This window comes from Alligator sinensis, unplaced genomic scaffold (assembly GCF_000455745.1).
Source record: "Alligator sinensis unplaced genomic scaffold, ASM45574v1 scaffold65_2, whole genome shotgun sequence".
In the NCBI taxonomy this organism is placed as follows: Eukaryota; Metazoa; Chordata; order Crocodylia; family Alligatoridae; genus Alligator; species Alligator sinensis.
Genome location: NW_005842071.1, coordinates 1,128,767 through 1,143,152, shown reverse-complemented (window position 1 = coordinate 1,143,152; position 14,386 = coordinate 1,128,767). Strand labels below are relative to the sequence as shown.

Genomic DNA, 14,386 nt, shown 5'->3' with positions numbered 1-14,386 from the left:
GAGCTCACAGTGGCGGCGCTGGGAGTGGGCCTGTAGGGGGCGGCTGCAGCCACCCCAAAATTTGCTGCAGCCCCCACCCCCAACCCTTCCTCCCAGCACTGCTGCTGCCTGCTCCTGGCACAGCCCCCACTGGGAAGAGCCTGGCGCAGCCCCAGCCCCAAGTGGCATCCTGCCTTGCCACATGCAGATCTGGAAGTACATGCCACCCCCTCCTGTGCCCTCCTGGGGTGTGTGCAATGGCAGGAGCTGCCCCCTTTTCCCATGTCCCACCATATGAGCCGTGGCTCCATCTCATGCCTACCCTACCCTGGCTGGGCAGCACCTGCCCCAGCCCCTGCCCCAGTCCCATTCTCTCCTGCATCATGGGAGCCTTGATCTGCGCCCCCATGCCCCTTTTCCTCCTCCCTCCCCTTCCAGCACACCAGACTTACCAGCTGCACACAGCTCTCTGAGCTGCTGAGCTGTGTTCCTCACTGCCTATATGCTGAGCTGCAGCTGCATGCATGCATGACCCATTTATTGGTCACATCAAGCCGATTTCCGATACAGCCAATTTTCTTTATATCAGTGCTGATCTGATATTGGACCGATGTATTGGTGCACCTCTAAGAAAAACATGTGAAATGGGTTTCCCCTTGCAGGCATGCAGAGTTCCAGCCGCCAAGGGGCTGGGGGAAGTGGGAACAGGGCAGTCAGGCATGGGGTAGGATGTGCATGTGCGCATGTACACATGCATGTGGCAGCCAGGCAGAGTGGAGAGCAGTGTGGGGGAATTGAGACCCCCAGAGTGAGGGAGAGAGAAAGGGGTAGTTGGGGTAGGGCTAGGGGCGCTGCCCAACTGGGACAGTGTGTGGGGCCTGGGTCAGGAATGTGCGGCTTCAGGGTCAAGGCAGGGAGCAGGACACAGCCGTGGGCAGTTCATCTGGGGATATGGTGTGGGGGGGCTGGCTCCCTGCTGCTGCATGCACTTTTGGGGATGCATGGGGGGGCTCGTGCCCCCCAGATTTGTGTCTGGGGTGGGTGCAGGCTGCCTGCTATGGGCTTGGGGCTTCATGCCCTGCTGCCCTCCCCTGGGGGCAGGACCTGGTGCGGGGGTGGTAGTGCAGAGTTGTGCACTCCACTCTTGCCAGGTGGGTAGGGGGTGCCTCGCCATGGCAGCACATGGGGCTCCCGGTGATGGCACCAAGCTTCCCTGCCAAGCTCTGCCCTGCTGTGCCAGTTCCTACCCACTGGGCCACAAAGGCCCCTGCAGGGTGGGCAGCTGGGCAGCAAGCCCCATGCCCACAGCTGCCAGCCTGCATCCACCCCCCACCCCCCAATGGACTCCACTCCAGCCATGCCAACTGTGAGGGCGGGGGAGCCTGACTCTGTGGTCTGCTCTGGCTGCAGCAGCTGTCACCTCCCACAGGTGGCAGTCAGGGCTTGGGCGCTGCAGACCCAGGCCCATGGCCCCATAGTTCTGACAACTGGAGGCAGGGGGCTGTGGGTAGTGAGAGGCACCAGCAAGGATAGTGGGGCTGTGGGTTGGGGAGTGAGAAGCACTGGCAGGGCCAGGGAGCTGTGGCTTGGGAGTGAGGGGTGCCAGCAGGGCTGGGGGAGGGGAGGGCTGTGGATCAGGAGCGAGGAGAACTGGCAGGGCCAGGGGTGCTGAGACTTGGGTGTGAGGGGCAATGGCATGGGCAGGGCACCAGCATTATCAGGACTGCTCAGCACCATAAAGTAGGAATGGGGGCAGTTGCAGCTGAACTCGCATCTTGATGAGTGTAGGGGGCAGGGGGAGGTCTGATTTTCCTATGATAAACCAAAATTTAAATGTCAATATATACAGGTATTTAGAATGTATTTTATTATAATGATTGAGGAACTGTTGAAATTTGCAATTGCTTTTAAATTCTAAATATGTCAATAAAACATTGTGTTCAACTGATACCTATGTATATATTGATGTTTCATTTTAATTGCAGAAAAACATGGATTTTATCAGACAATTTACAGTTTCTAAACAGGGAAAACCAGGATCCCTGGTGATAAAGCACAGAGGGCAGGGGGTTTTGTAATAGCTGATCTTTGAACATTTAGGGCTTTACAGGTGGTTACCAGAATCCTACATTCATTTAGCAGTGAATTGACAGCTATTGGGTAAGGTGGAGCACAGAGGCAATATGGTGTCACAAGACTGTTCCACTCAAAAGGTAAGAAACCACATTTGACATTATCACAAGCTTCCAAGTGGCCTTTTGGCTGTCCCTCAATACAGTGTATTACTACAGGGCAACCTTAAAATGGCAAATGCATGGATGGCAAGAGTGACAAAAGGTGTAAGTTATCAGTTATCTGAGGATCATTTTTTTTCTGAGAATAGGGAGCACAGGAATCTACCACAGAGACAGACTGTTAATTGCTGTGATCCCAAATTTATATCAGTGATTCTCAATCAGGGTGCCATAGCACCCTGGGGTGTCTTTCAAGGGTGTCAGGCAATGTTAGCATTGTTAGGCGTGCAAACATGTTTCACAAGATAAATCCAGGAATAGGAATTTAAAGTTTTAAATACATTCTGACTTCTTGTGGTCTTTGAGTTTTCTGCAACAGAAGAATTTGTTGCAGAGAACTTTTCTGTAGTCAAAAACTGAGTGAAAGCTAAAAGCTGACACTTTCTGAGGGGTGCCTTGAGTCTAAAAAGGTTGAGAACCACTATTTTAGATGTGTTCAGCTGAGTTACTAACCACAGCCTGCACAAATTCCACAACATGTTTCTCTTTTCAACAAGCATCACTTTCATCTTATTCAAATTAAACCTAAGCTATATTTCACATTACAGGCCAGCTCTTTTGAAAACTCCTTCTGATGGCATAAAGGACTGGATCATCCCCTGAAGGAGCAAGGAACTGGTTCCATCTGGGCTTGTTAAAAAGGAGACACAGAACTAACTATGACTGTCCCTTTTTTAAGCATTTGATTTGGAGTGCCACAGGCTATCGCTTTTTTTCAAAGAGTGAAGGACATTGGGTTGTGGTATCATCAGGGTCTCCACTGCCCAGCAAACTTACTGGGCAATCTAAAGAAATATATGTTGCTAGGTAAAGTGACTGCATTGATTTGTGCCATTTCATGAGACATGCACTCAATAAGAAATTCTATTTTGGTGAACTGTCTAATATCACCTTTAATACCATTATTGAATTGTGACAGTTAATATATGAGGAAGATGCTTATTTAAATATACACTCTGGAACAAACATATATATCATCTGAAAATTATATTGAATGCTTCTGATAGTGCAGCTCTTTTGGAATGTATTGGTGGAGTTAAACATAAGGATACTATTTACATTATAGTTCTTTGTGCTCATGATGTTTATGGGATGACATTCTGCTACTGTAGTTCATCTCTCTTATTACTAACCTGCATAAAAAGTAACCTGATGAAGCACTATACTACAGGATGAATATTTTACAGATCTCTGTTGAAATGCCAAAACATGCAGGAAGTTTTATTGTCAAAACATTTCCAGTAGAAAATTAACAGAAACATGTTGAGACATAATAGTTCATCCCCACATCACAGAAACATGTGCTTGATATAACCCACAGCACAGGATATTTGATGTAGCCAACATAACCAAACAGTGTAGGTACTGCAGGTCAACAAAGGGAAAAGAAAATCACAACAGTATTCTGTTCCAAGAACTTGAATACTCAGATGAGGGGAAAGACCAGGATGCTCACAAGACATGATCGTCAAGTTAAACTGGGACAGCTGCCATGTGTGAGGGTGAACAGCAGTGATTCTCATCCTGGGTGCTGTGACATCCTGGGATACCTTGAGAGCCTTTCAAGGATGCCATGAAGTGCCACACAATGTTAGCAGTGTTATATGGGTGAACATGATTAAAAAGGTAAACACAGAGATTTCTAATCTATAGTGTTAAAAGTATTCTGCCCTGTTGTGGTATTTCTGAGTCCTTTACAACAGAAGAATTGCTCTGTTATGTTTCTGTGTTCTAAAATAAGTGAAAACTAAGAGCTGCATTTCTTGAGGGGTGCTTTGAGTTTATCCAAATGTACCTCAAATCTAAAAAAGTTGAGAACCATTAATTTACAGAATGAGACCAAAAATGGTACTGAGAAACAGAGGTAACAGTCCTTTAGATTGGTATTTAATGGTCAACTCCTATACTTAGTAGCATTCTAGTATAATCTTAACGCACTCTGCATTATCCTTATCTTTACCTCTTCTGGAAATAAGTAAAAATAAAAAACAACCTGTACATATTCTTTATGGATAAGCAAGAATAACTCTTGTTTTAACCTTTATATTTTCATGGAGGTCAGTTCTTTTTGCAACACTGGGGAAAAAATCTGTCTTAAAAGTTTACAACTGTGTTTTCTAAAATTTTTCAGTGAAATTCCTGTAAACCAATAGTCTCCACTCAGCTCCAGACAAAAGCGTATGTACTTATTGTGAAGAAAAGTTGCTTTATCATCAACCTGTGATCTGGTTTTATTAACAGAAAGGTGATTCCAAAGCGATACTGCATAATCTATAGATTCCTGGCTTGTCTAGACACACGTTGAATTCCTGCTCTATTGAAGTTAATGAGAATGACTGATTTCCCAGGATTTTTTATTATGTGCACACATTTAATGGAGCTGCAGCTCTGTTTTTCCCTATAGAAGGTATGCAAAGCCAGAAATTTATAAGGAATTTGTACTTCAACATAATTACAAAAATATATTGGATTGTTATATGTCTCTTCTTCAGTAGAAACATTCACTGTAAAATAATGTGTTTTTCTACCTCACATAAATGATTTTTTTCTGTTTTGTTTTAGCTCATAATGGAAAATAATTCCCAGTGAAATCAACATATAAAACTAATGAATTCTCACCAGTAAATTTCCAAGGTTACTCAAGTTCAACACCACTAGTGGGCAAAACCAGGACGTGGAAATCTTGGATTTTGGAACTAAAATAAATTAACATTTATTTATTTATAAATGCTGAGAAGAACTTTTTAATTTGTGAGTAACATCAAATGAAATAATATACCCCATTTCTGCTGATTCCTATTGGGCGCATCTATGTGAGACACTATGTCACTGTAGTGATGAACAACATCATTGTTAGTGCATTGTTACGGTGACGTAGCTGCTAAAAATAACTGTGCGCCATCATCTAGTACTTCTTAAAGCAAATACTAAATGACAGTGCAGTAACGACCGCACCCTGAGGGGCTCGTGTAGATGCACCCATTGAGAATGTATTAGGTTTGAAAAGTATGGACTTTGGGATTTTTTAAATATGATGCAAAATACTTTTATAAGAAGTACTGGTCCATAAAATAATGTTATGAGTTTGTATGTATGCTGCCAGTTTGCAACCAAAATCTAGCAAAATGCATTGAGAAAAATGATCTGCACTGGATGTGCTGCAACACTGGCTGGCTAACCTGGACCATCAAATGCTTTCACATTCTGCCCGTTTAGGGCTACATTACAGGAGAAAAATGTATATGTGTATAAAGGAAAAACCCTCCAAAACATAATTTCTCACTCTGATAGAGTCTAGATATCTGATTTCTATTATATAAAGAAAACTTGGCGTTCAATAATTTATATACTGGAGTTTAGGTCTAAAACATGCACACTGATTTTCCATAGCCAGACTTATGAGCTTTTGAGTAGAAAATGTGTATGAATCTATGCAACGTGTATTAGGGCTGTGCGAAGCAGCAAGTATTTGCTTCAGGTTCAGATTTGGAGGGACAGTGATTCGATTTGGTGATTTGAATCACTGTCCCAATTCAATTTGGCCAATTTTCGGATTCGGAGATTCAGCCATAGAGTATAATGGTAAAATACCTATAACTTTGTCATTTATTTGCAGATCTGGATGAAAACAGCAGGGATGGTAGCCCCTCCTGAGGGCTTGAAGCAAGCCTGCCAAGTTTCAAGGAGATAGGTGCAGGGGTTTCTGTGAAAGTGCACCTCAAACTGTTGAAAGCAAAACTCATATCACTTGTGTGTGTTAAGGCAGAGCGGGATGAATGCAGCAGGGATGGTAGCCCCTCCTGCAGGCATGTAGCCTGCCAGGTTTCAGGCAGAGTGGTACAGGGGTTTCTGTGAAAGTGCACCTCGAGGTTCTGAAAGCAAATAAAAAAACAAATGGGTATGCAGTAAGGAGGGTGGCACTCACTATCTGCACAGGGAGCTTGGTGAACCCCAGCAGTGGGAGGTTCACCTTCAGGAACACCAGCTGCTCCACCAAACCAGGATCCAAGAAGGTGAGGTGGGGTGTCACAACATCATCAGCAATGCTGAACATCCACTTGTTTGGAACACCAGCTGGTGTACAGGACAGGTGTTCCTGGGCAACTGTGGCCAGATCCTGCTACATCTAGCTGTGGGTTGCCCAATAGGCCAAGGAGTTGCAGTGCAGTGGCTCCATGTCTTCAGCGAGATAGGTAGCCACTGAGGCCTCTATGCTACCTGCCTGATGGTGGGGTCTGGTGCCTCTGGACCCCAACATTGAAGCCATGCCCTTGGTCTGCATTGGCAACGGCTGTGGTAGAGGAGATTGGCTCATGGTTGGAGGGCTGGCACAGGGAAGGAGAAACCCCTCTTCCAGGTCCCCCCACCTCTGCCCTTCTGCTTCCCTGACTCTGTTCACCAGCACCTCCACCCAGTGATTGAGGGTTTTGCTACTGAAGATGCTCCTCTTCACCCTTGGGTCGTGCATGCCTACTAGCACGTGGACTGTACTGGACCACAATGGATCCAGCTGTTTTTTTTATGCCTTCCTTCAGCTGCTTTACCAGTGCCTGCACCTCTGGTGAAAGCAGCTTGCCCCAGCCAGGATGCCCCTGGAACTTCTCCATTTTATTCTCAAGCTCCTTCACTACAGGGATCACCTGGTGCTGAGCCTCCTGGTGGCCTTGAGGGAATGGCTTGAAGACCACCAAGATCTAGGAGATGGTAGCCCACACTGTTTTGTTAAGGGGGCCGCTGATCCCAATCTCTCCGACCAAGGATGCTGGAAAGGCTGGTCAAGCAAGCATGTGAAGTTCCACTGAGTCTCCACATCCTGCATGATCCTGCGGGATGCTCAGATCTACCTGTTTGTCCCACAGCATCTTGCCCCCACTTGATGCTCCGGTGGAAGTAGCCTGCCACCTTCCTGCATTTCAAAATGAGCTCGCTGGTAGTGATGGTGCTGTCACCAAGAGCCCTGTCCACCTCCAAGGCGTCCCTGACTATGAGGTGGAACTTGTGTGCCACAAAGCAGATGCCAACAAAGTTGGCATCACGCACTGCCTCGACCATATTGGCCCCATTGTCAGTGACCATGAACCCATGGGTGAGCACTCCCTGCCCAACGAGCCACCCCTGTACCATGCAGTTCATGGTCAATCACCATGATCTCCCTTGCCGTGTGGGACTCATCCATCAACTCCGCTTGAAGGAAAGCCAACTGACGCCCTGACTGATCACACCAGTGCCCTGTGAGGGAGAGGGAGGGATGATCTCTACCCCAGCTGCTCCAGATGTTGGAGGTAAAGTGCAAGGTTACCTGCAGACCTGCCTTGCACAGCTCCTCAAGTACTCCCTGCATGCCTCATACAGGGAGGGCACCATTGTCTTGCTAAAGGTGGTATGTGCGGGCACTTGGTAGGATGGGGCCATGAGCGCCATGAGCCACCTGAACCCTGGATGCTCAACAAAGCAGAAGAGCTGGCCATCCAGAGCAAGCATCCCCCCAGTGCTCTGGGTGACCTCGCTCACCTTGGGAACGCGTCCCCCTCTGTCTCTGCCTTTTCCCTGCTGGTCCAGGGTGGCCTGCCTCTGCTTTTTGGGGATGGGGTCTTTGGAGTGAGAAGGGGACTTCTTTTTGGGCAAGCTTCCACTGGTGCCAAGCTGAGGAGGCACAAGGGCAAGGGGGTGCTGTCTCCTGAGAACAGCAGCATTGCCGTGGTGGTGAAATCCAGCTGGAGAACAGGTATGAGGCCCTGGTGTCATTGGAGAAGAAAGGAGAGGAGAATAACCCCGGAGAGGAGGTCGCTCCACGCACGGAGCAGGCCGAAGGAGGCAAGTTGACCCGGAAGAAGAGAGGCCGAGTGCTTGTCATAGGTGACTCCATTCTGAGAGGTATGGGGGGTCCCACCTTGTTCAAATTCACAGATGACACTAAGATGTGGGGGGAGGTGGGCACGCTAGAGGGGAGGGACAAGCTGCAATCAGATCTGGACAGGTTACAGAGGTGGGCGGATAAGAATAGGACGGGTTTCAACACTGACAAGTGCAAGGTACTCCACCTGAGGAGGAAGAACCAGCAACATACCTACAGGCTGGGGAACTCCCTTCTCGTCATCACAGAGGCAGAAAAGGATCTTGGAGTCATTATTGCCTCAAAGATGAACATGGGCCACCAATGTGGGGATGCAGTCAGAAAGGCTAACCTCACCATGTCATGCGTCCACAGATGCATCATGAGTAGGTCCAAGGAGGTGATCCTCCCCCTCTATGTGACCTTGGTCAGGCCCCAGTTGGAGTACTGCGTCCAGTTCTGGGCGCCGCACTTCAGGAGGGATGTGGCCAGCATCGAGAAGGTCCAGAGGAGGGCCACTTGCATGATCAGGGGGCAGCAGGGCAGGTCCTATGAGGATAGGCTACGGGATCTGAACCTGTTCAGCTTCCACAAGAGGAGGCTGAGACGGATATCAGAAGGCACTACTTCACAGTCAGGGCAGCTAGGATCTGGAACCAACTTCCAAGGGAAGTGGTGCTGGCTCCTACTCTGGGGGTCTTCAAGAGGAGGCTTGATAGACACCTAGCCGGGGTCATCTGACCTCAGCATTCTTTCCTGCCTGTGGCAGGGGGTTGGACTTGATAATCTGCTCAGGTCCCTTCCGACCCTACTAACTATGAAACTGTTTCACATCCTTGACCCAGCTGATCTGCCTTTGGCAGTGCTGGCAGGTACTATACCTGGGATCATCTGAAAATGATCCCACACTACTGTACCCACCCGCTTCTGGGTTGAAGGTGGGGGCCCTTCCGACCCTACTAACTATGAAACTGTTTCACATCCTTGACCCAGCTGATCTGCCTTTGGCAGTGCTGGCAGGTACTATACCTGGGATCATCTGAAAATGATCCCACACTACTGTACCCACCCGCTTCTGGGTTGAAGGTGGGGGTCCTGCCTTATCCCCCTCCTCACCAAGCAGAGGCACAACAACAGGAGGAGCTGAGCCACTTGCCCCCACAACTCCTTTGAAGTGCCTTCCAGAGAAGGAGACCTGCCTGTAGGGGAACTTTGAGGGGTGTTGAGCACAAACTCAGATTCCTCCTCCCTCCCCAGAATTTCCTTCACTATGGCTCTCAGCTCCTCTTCTTCCAGATCCACCTCCTCCTCTGGCACTGGAAGGCTCACACTGGGAACTCAAATTGGGATGGAGAATGTCATGCTGCTGCTGGTTAGTGATGTTAGCAGTGGTGGTGCAGGGGCAGGCACTGCTACCACTTCCTTGCTCCCACTAGCAGCAGAAGACTCATCGCTGCCAGGAAAAAAGGGGGCATCTATGTTTGGGGCAGAGGGAATTTGTAGCTCTTCCTCCCCTGACAGAAGACCTGGCAACTGCCTTTCCAGCATGCTTCATAATGTTTGGTGTGCTGCAAAATGTGTGTGTGTTTGTGTAATATATGTTGTGCTTTCCTGCAGTGATGACACACTGTCAGGGAAAACACAGATTTCTTTTTGTTGAGGGGGAAGAATCAAGACAGACTAACAAGAACACATAAGAGGATTTGGGGGGAAGAATTAGTTGAAAGGATTGGATAGGGATAACAATAGGGATTGTAGGCAAGGGTAAGTAGGAAAGGATTGGATACAATTTACAAGAAGAGAGACTAGCTAGCAAAAGACTAAGCCTTTCAGATGCTGCTGCTCCAAGAGAAAGAGAGCTCACAGAAGGCACAGATCACTTCAGACACAGCTTTATATGTTGTTTCTATGTCCCTCCCTCAGAGCACTGTGACTGGAAGGGAACTCAGAGAAAGATCAGTCACTGGCCAGCTACAGATATCAATATCAGAGCAGTCTTTCCCCTCCCCCCTTAGCCTTTTCATATATGGAAGATCACCCCATCCCTCTCCCTCTTCTCAGTTTCTGTTTGCTGCAAGTCTTCCAAATCTCTCTGAATTGATTCGCAGGCTTCCGATTCAATTTGGACCTTTTAATGGGTCTCCCAATTTGATTTAGATTCATAGATTTGGCCACCAAATCAGGCTGAACCTCCTCCGAATCAAATCGGCTACCAAAGCTTTGCACAGCCCTAACGTGTAGCACCTTATTGCTAAATATGAAAAAAAAGGCTAGCCACTGCAGAAATATCTTTTTGAAGATAAGTTACTGATTATCATAGCCATTTTCTAAACCATATAGCTATGTGCATAAAACCTGTCATCAGTTTTCAATTTGCATCAAATAACTGAACACATGTCGTTGTTGAGACAACATTTCTTTATTTATTCCGTAATATAAAGTTCTTTGCTTTTCAGTGAGTCAGATTACTTCTCTAATTTGTTCACGTTTGTATATTAAGGGCTTTCAGAATCGTGTAAAATTTTCTGATTCTTTTAAAAGAATGGCAAGAATGGGCCTGTTTATCATTCTGAAAGGAGAATTATTTTTAAACTGGCTCAAAAAGGAAGCATTAAATCTTACTGGGAAAATGACTTTGCACAGGGTTCCACAAACCCTTTGAGGCTGCATCTTTATTATAGCCATGCATGACCTATTTGGCATATAGAAAAAAACAACTATGGATGGAATTCTACTGCCCTTCACCTAAATGGCTGTTTTTTTGTCTGCATAAGTGGTGTTTAGGGCACTTAGGCACTTAATACAAGTTTACTACCCTTGCCCTGTGGATGTGTGGACTTACCATGCACAATAGGCTACATATTGCCCTGGTACATATGTGATTATGTATATGAGCTCATTGTAGATGCATAAGTCACAACAATACAGCTGAACAAAAGCGAAGAAAAACCTGTAACAAATGGGCATTAGATATGGTACAAATCTTTACACCTTATCCCCAATGGATGTTAGACAGTGAAGGCATAGAGCCTGCTTACACGTTAACCCTAACTTGTTAGGGCACTCAGGAAGCAGGAAAGCTATATTCTAGGCCACCCTCTCCCAGAGGCTGTTTGGACTTGTACCTCTCCCACCTTCTATCATAGCACTTGCCTTTTCTTTGGATTAAACCAGCAATTCTAAGAGGGAGACACTGTTGTGCAGGCAACTCAGTATCTCCATATACACTGTCCAGGCTTTTGCACCCTGGAGAGGTCACTCCAGTTTTGCTTTATCTTTCAAGCATGGATTATGTTCAGTGACCTGATGTCTCACTTAGCACAATTCTACCTTCTTGTGAGACAGATGCCTACTCTACTATTAAAGCTCTTGAAATACCAGACCACAGGTTAGGGCCTTCTCCAGTGCCCTTTTTAAAGTTGGGCCCCTGGGTAGCCAAAAAAGGGAGATACATGGAGCAAAGATATGTGGCTCACTGAGATGGACAGGAGCAGGCCCTAGGTTCTAGCCTGAAGCCTTGCATCCAGTAGTGTAGAAACTCTACATTACACCACTCTGCATCCATTGGGTACATCCCGATGAATGTGCACATGCAGTTTGAGGCACTTCAAAGCAGTCTGAGGTGCTGCTAATTTGCAGCACAGCTACTAATTTGCAGCACAACAGATTTTTTTGTTTGTTTGTTTTTACACTGGAAGATACCAGTATCAAAATAAATGATGCTGAAAAAAGCAGCGCAGTGCACATGGCAGCAGTGTGCACCACCAGAAAAGGAGCTTGGCTGGCCAGAACCACACTCTGGCTGCTGGCCACACTCCAAGTGCCCAAATCACTGTCACTGCTGCCCCAGGAAGCCCCCAGGACTCCACCCAAGTCAATTTGCCCAAGACCAAAGCGAATGTGCAGAGGCGTGCCCAGGAACAAATAGCAGTGACACAAATATGTATCGCTGCTATTTGTCCCATGGGAAACATGCATCCTTGCACATGTGCACTCATGGGGATGTGCACATTTTATCTATCACTATCAAATGCAAGGTGCAATGACTCGGTTTCAAAAGGAATGCTGGAGATGGGTCTGGGTAATGCCTGGTATGGTGGTTAGAGCAGTGAGCTGGCAAGTTGAAGAGATGTAGATTCAAACTCTCTTTAGATAAAGGGGTCTTACAACTCCTACTACCCAGGTACATTTCCTAAGCTCTTGGGGCTAAAACATAGGAGGGTCATCTTCCTTCTGTCCCCAAGACTTAAACTCAGGTATTTACGTACAAACCCAACCAATACATAACCTGCTACTTATGTGCAGTTTCATGCACACACTTTTGTGTCCACACAAAAGTCACAGAATAAAAAATTATGTGCAAATGCTGAAAAGGCCTCTTACATGTCTGGAAAACTGGCATTTAGGTACATAAAGGTCAACAGAATCCCACTTTATGTTTATATGTAATTCATGGGTTTGTTAAAATAATCAGATTTGATACTGGGAAATCCTTGTATAAAAAAAAAACCCCAGGCTTGAAAAAAGTGGCACAGGCAGCTAGAGGCTGGGTCCTCCAGAGATACACTCTAGCACATGCTAGAGCATCTCTGTGCGTACTGCCATACGTCCCTGATGCTCCAGCACACTGCCTCACTGCCACACTGCATCCCTGCCCCATGCCCACACAGGTGCTGGAACATGCAGCACCAGCCTGAGGGGACTTCTGGTCCCAGGAACCACTTGGGGGATGAGACAGGCTGGGCGTAAGGATGGAGGTGGCAGCAGGGGTATGCGTGTGAGAGAGCGAGAGCTCGGGGTTGGGGATGTGGGAGTTCTCCGGGTTGGAGAGGCCACCAGAGCTGGGCTTAGAGTCTTCCTGCCCCCCTAGAGCAGGCTGTGCAGGGGGAGCCCAGCCTGGAATGGAAGGGGCTTGCTCAGCCCAGTCCCTGAGCCCCAGTTAAGGGCTTCCCAGGAACAGCATGGGGATTGCTGGCACCTGGGCACAGGTGCAGGGAGCAACTTCTTAGAGGGACAAGTGGCGTTCAGCCACCCGAGATTGAGCAATAACAGGTCTGTGATGCCCTTATATAGGGGGGTAGTTAGGAAGGCCAAGGCAGAGATGGAACTGGGACTAGCTTCCCGGATTAAGGACAACAAGAAGTCTTTTTTTAAATACATAGGGAGTAAAAAGAAGGCCCCGGGTAATGTGGGGCCCTTGCAGGACGCGACGGGGAATCTGGTTGTCACGCCAGACGACAAAGCCAACATATTTAATGATTTCTTTGCCTCTGTCTTCCTCAGTAAGGACCAGAACTGCCACCTCCCTGCTAGGCCCCCATCGGGCCCCGAGGGAGGCACACCTGAGCCCAGGGTAAGCGAGGATCTAGTTAGGGAGCTGCTGGAGGGGCTGGATGTTTTTAAGTCAGCCGGTCCGGATGATCTCCACCCTAGAGTTCTAAAGGAACTGGCCGGGGTCGTTGCGAGTCCTCTGGCGCAGCTTTATGAGCACTCGTGGTGCTCTGGAAAGGTGCCGGAGGACTGGAAGAGGGCCAACGTGGTTCCCATCTTCAAAAAGGGGAGGAAGGAGGACCCGGGAAACTATAGGCCAGTCAGTCTTACCTCGATCCTGGGCAAGCTGTTCAAGAAAATTATTCTGGCACACATCCAGGAGGGGCCAGCAGGGAAATGCATGCTCAGGGGCAACCAGCACGGATTCATCAGCGGCAGATCATGTCAGACCAACCTGGTGGCCTTCTACGATCAGGTCACTAAATCATTGGATGCAGGGGTAGCAGTGGATATAGTCTTCCTGGACTTCCGGAAGGCTTTCAACACTGTCTCTCACCCCGTTCTCATTAGGAAACTGGGGGACTGTGGCGTAGACACCCACAAAGTCCAATGGGTCGCCAACTGGCTAGAGAGCCGCACCCAGAGGGTGGTAGTGGATGGGTCCTTCTCGGCCTGGAAGGACGTGGGCAGCGGGGTCCCGCAGGGCTCGGTCCTCGGGCCCGCCCTGTTCAACATCTTCATCAGTGATTTGGATGAGGGGGTGCAAAGCACCCTGTTCAAATTTGCTGATGACACCAAGATGTGGGGGGATGTGGGCACAATAGAAGGGAGCAACAGGCTACAGTCGGACCTTGACAGGTTACAAGGATGGGCGGAGGAGAACAGGATGGGGTTCAACACAGACAAGTGCAAGGTCTTCATCTCTCCCCTAATGGCAAGCGTATCTTCTCTTCCAGGTTGGCTGATCTCGTACGGCGAGCTTTAAACTAGACTCGCCGGGGGAGGGGGC

At 47.9% G+C, this 14,386-nt stretch overlaps 1 protein-coding gene across 1 annotated transcript in view; it reads right to left on the bottom strand.

The window, feature by feature from the left end:
* The window catches only part of CAV1 (caveolin 1), a gene marked incomplete at its 5' end in the record, with an annotated part of 45,441 nt that overhangs the window by 3,104 nt on the left and 27,951 nt on the right, over positions 1 to 14,386 (bottom strand). The window lies entirely within an intron of this gene.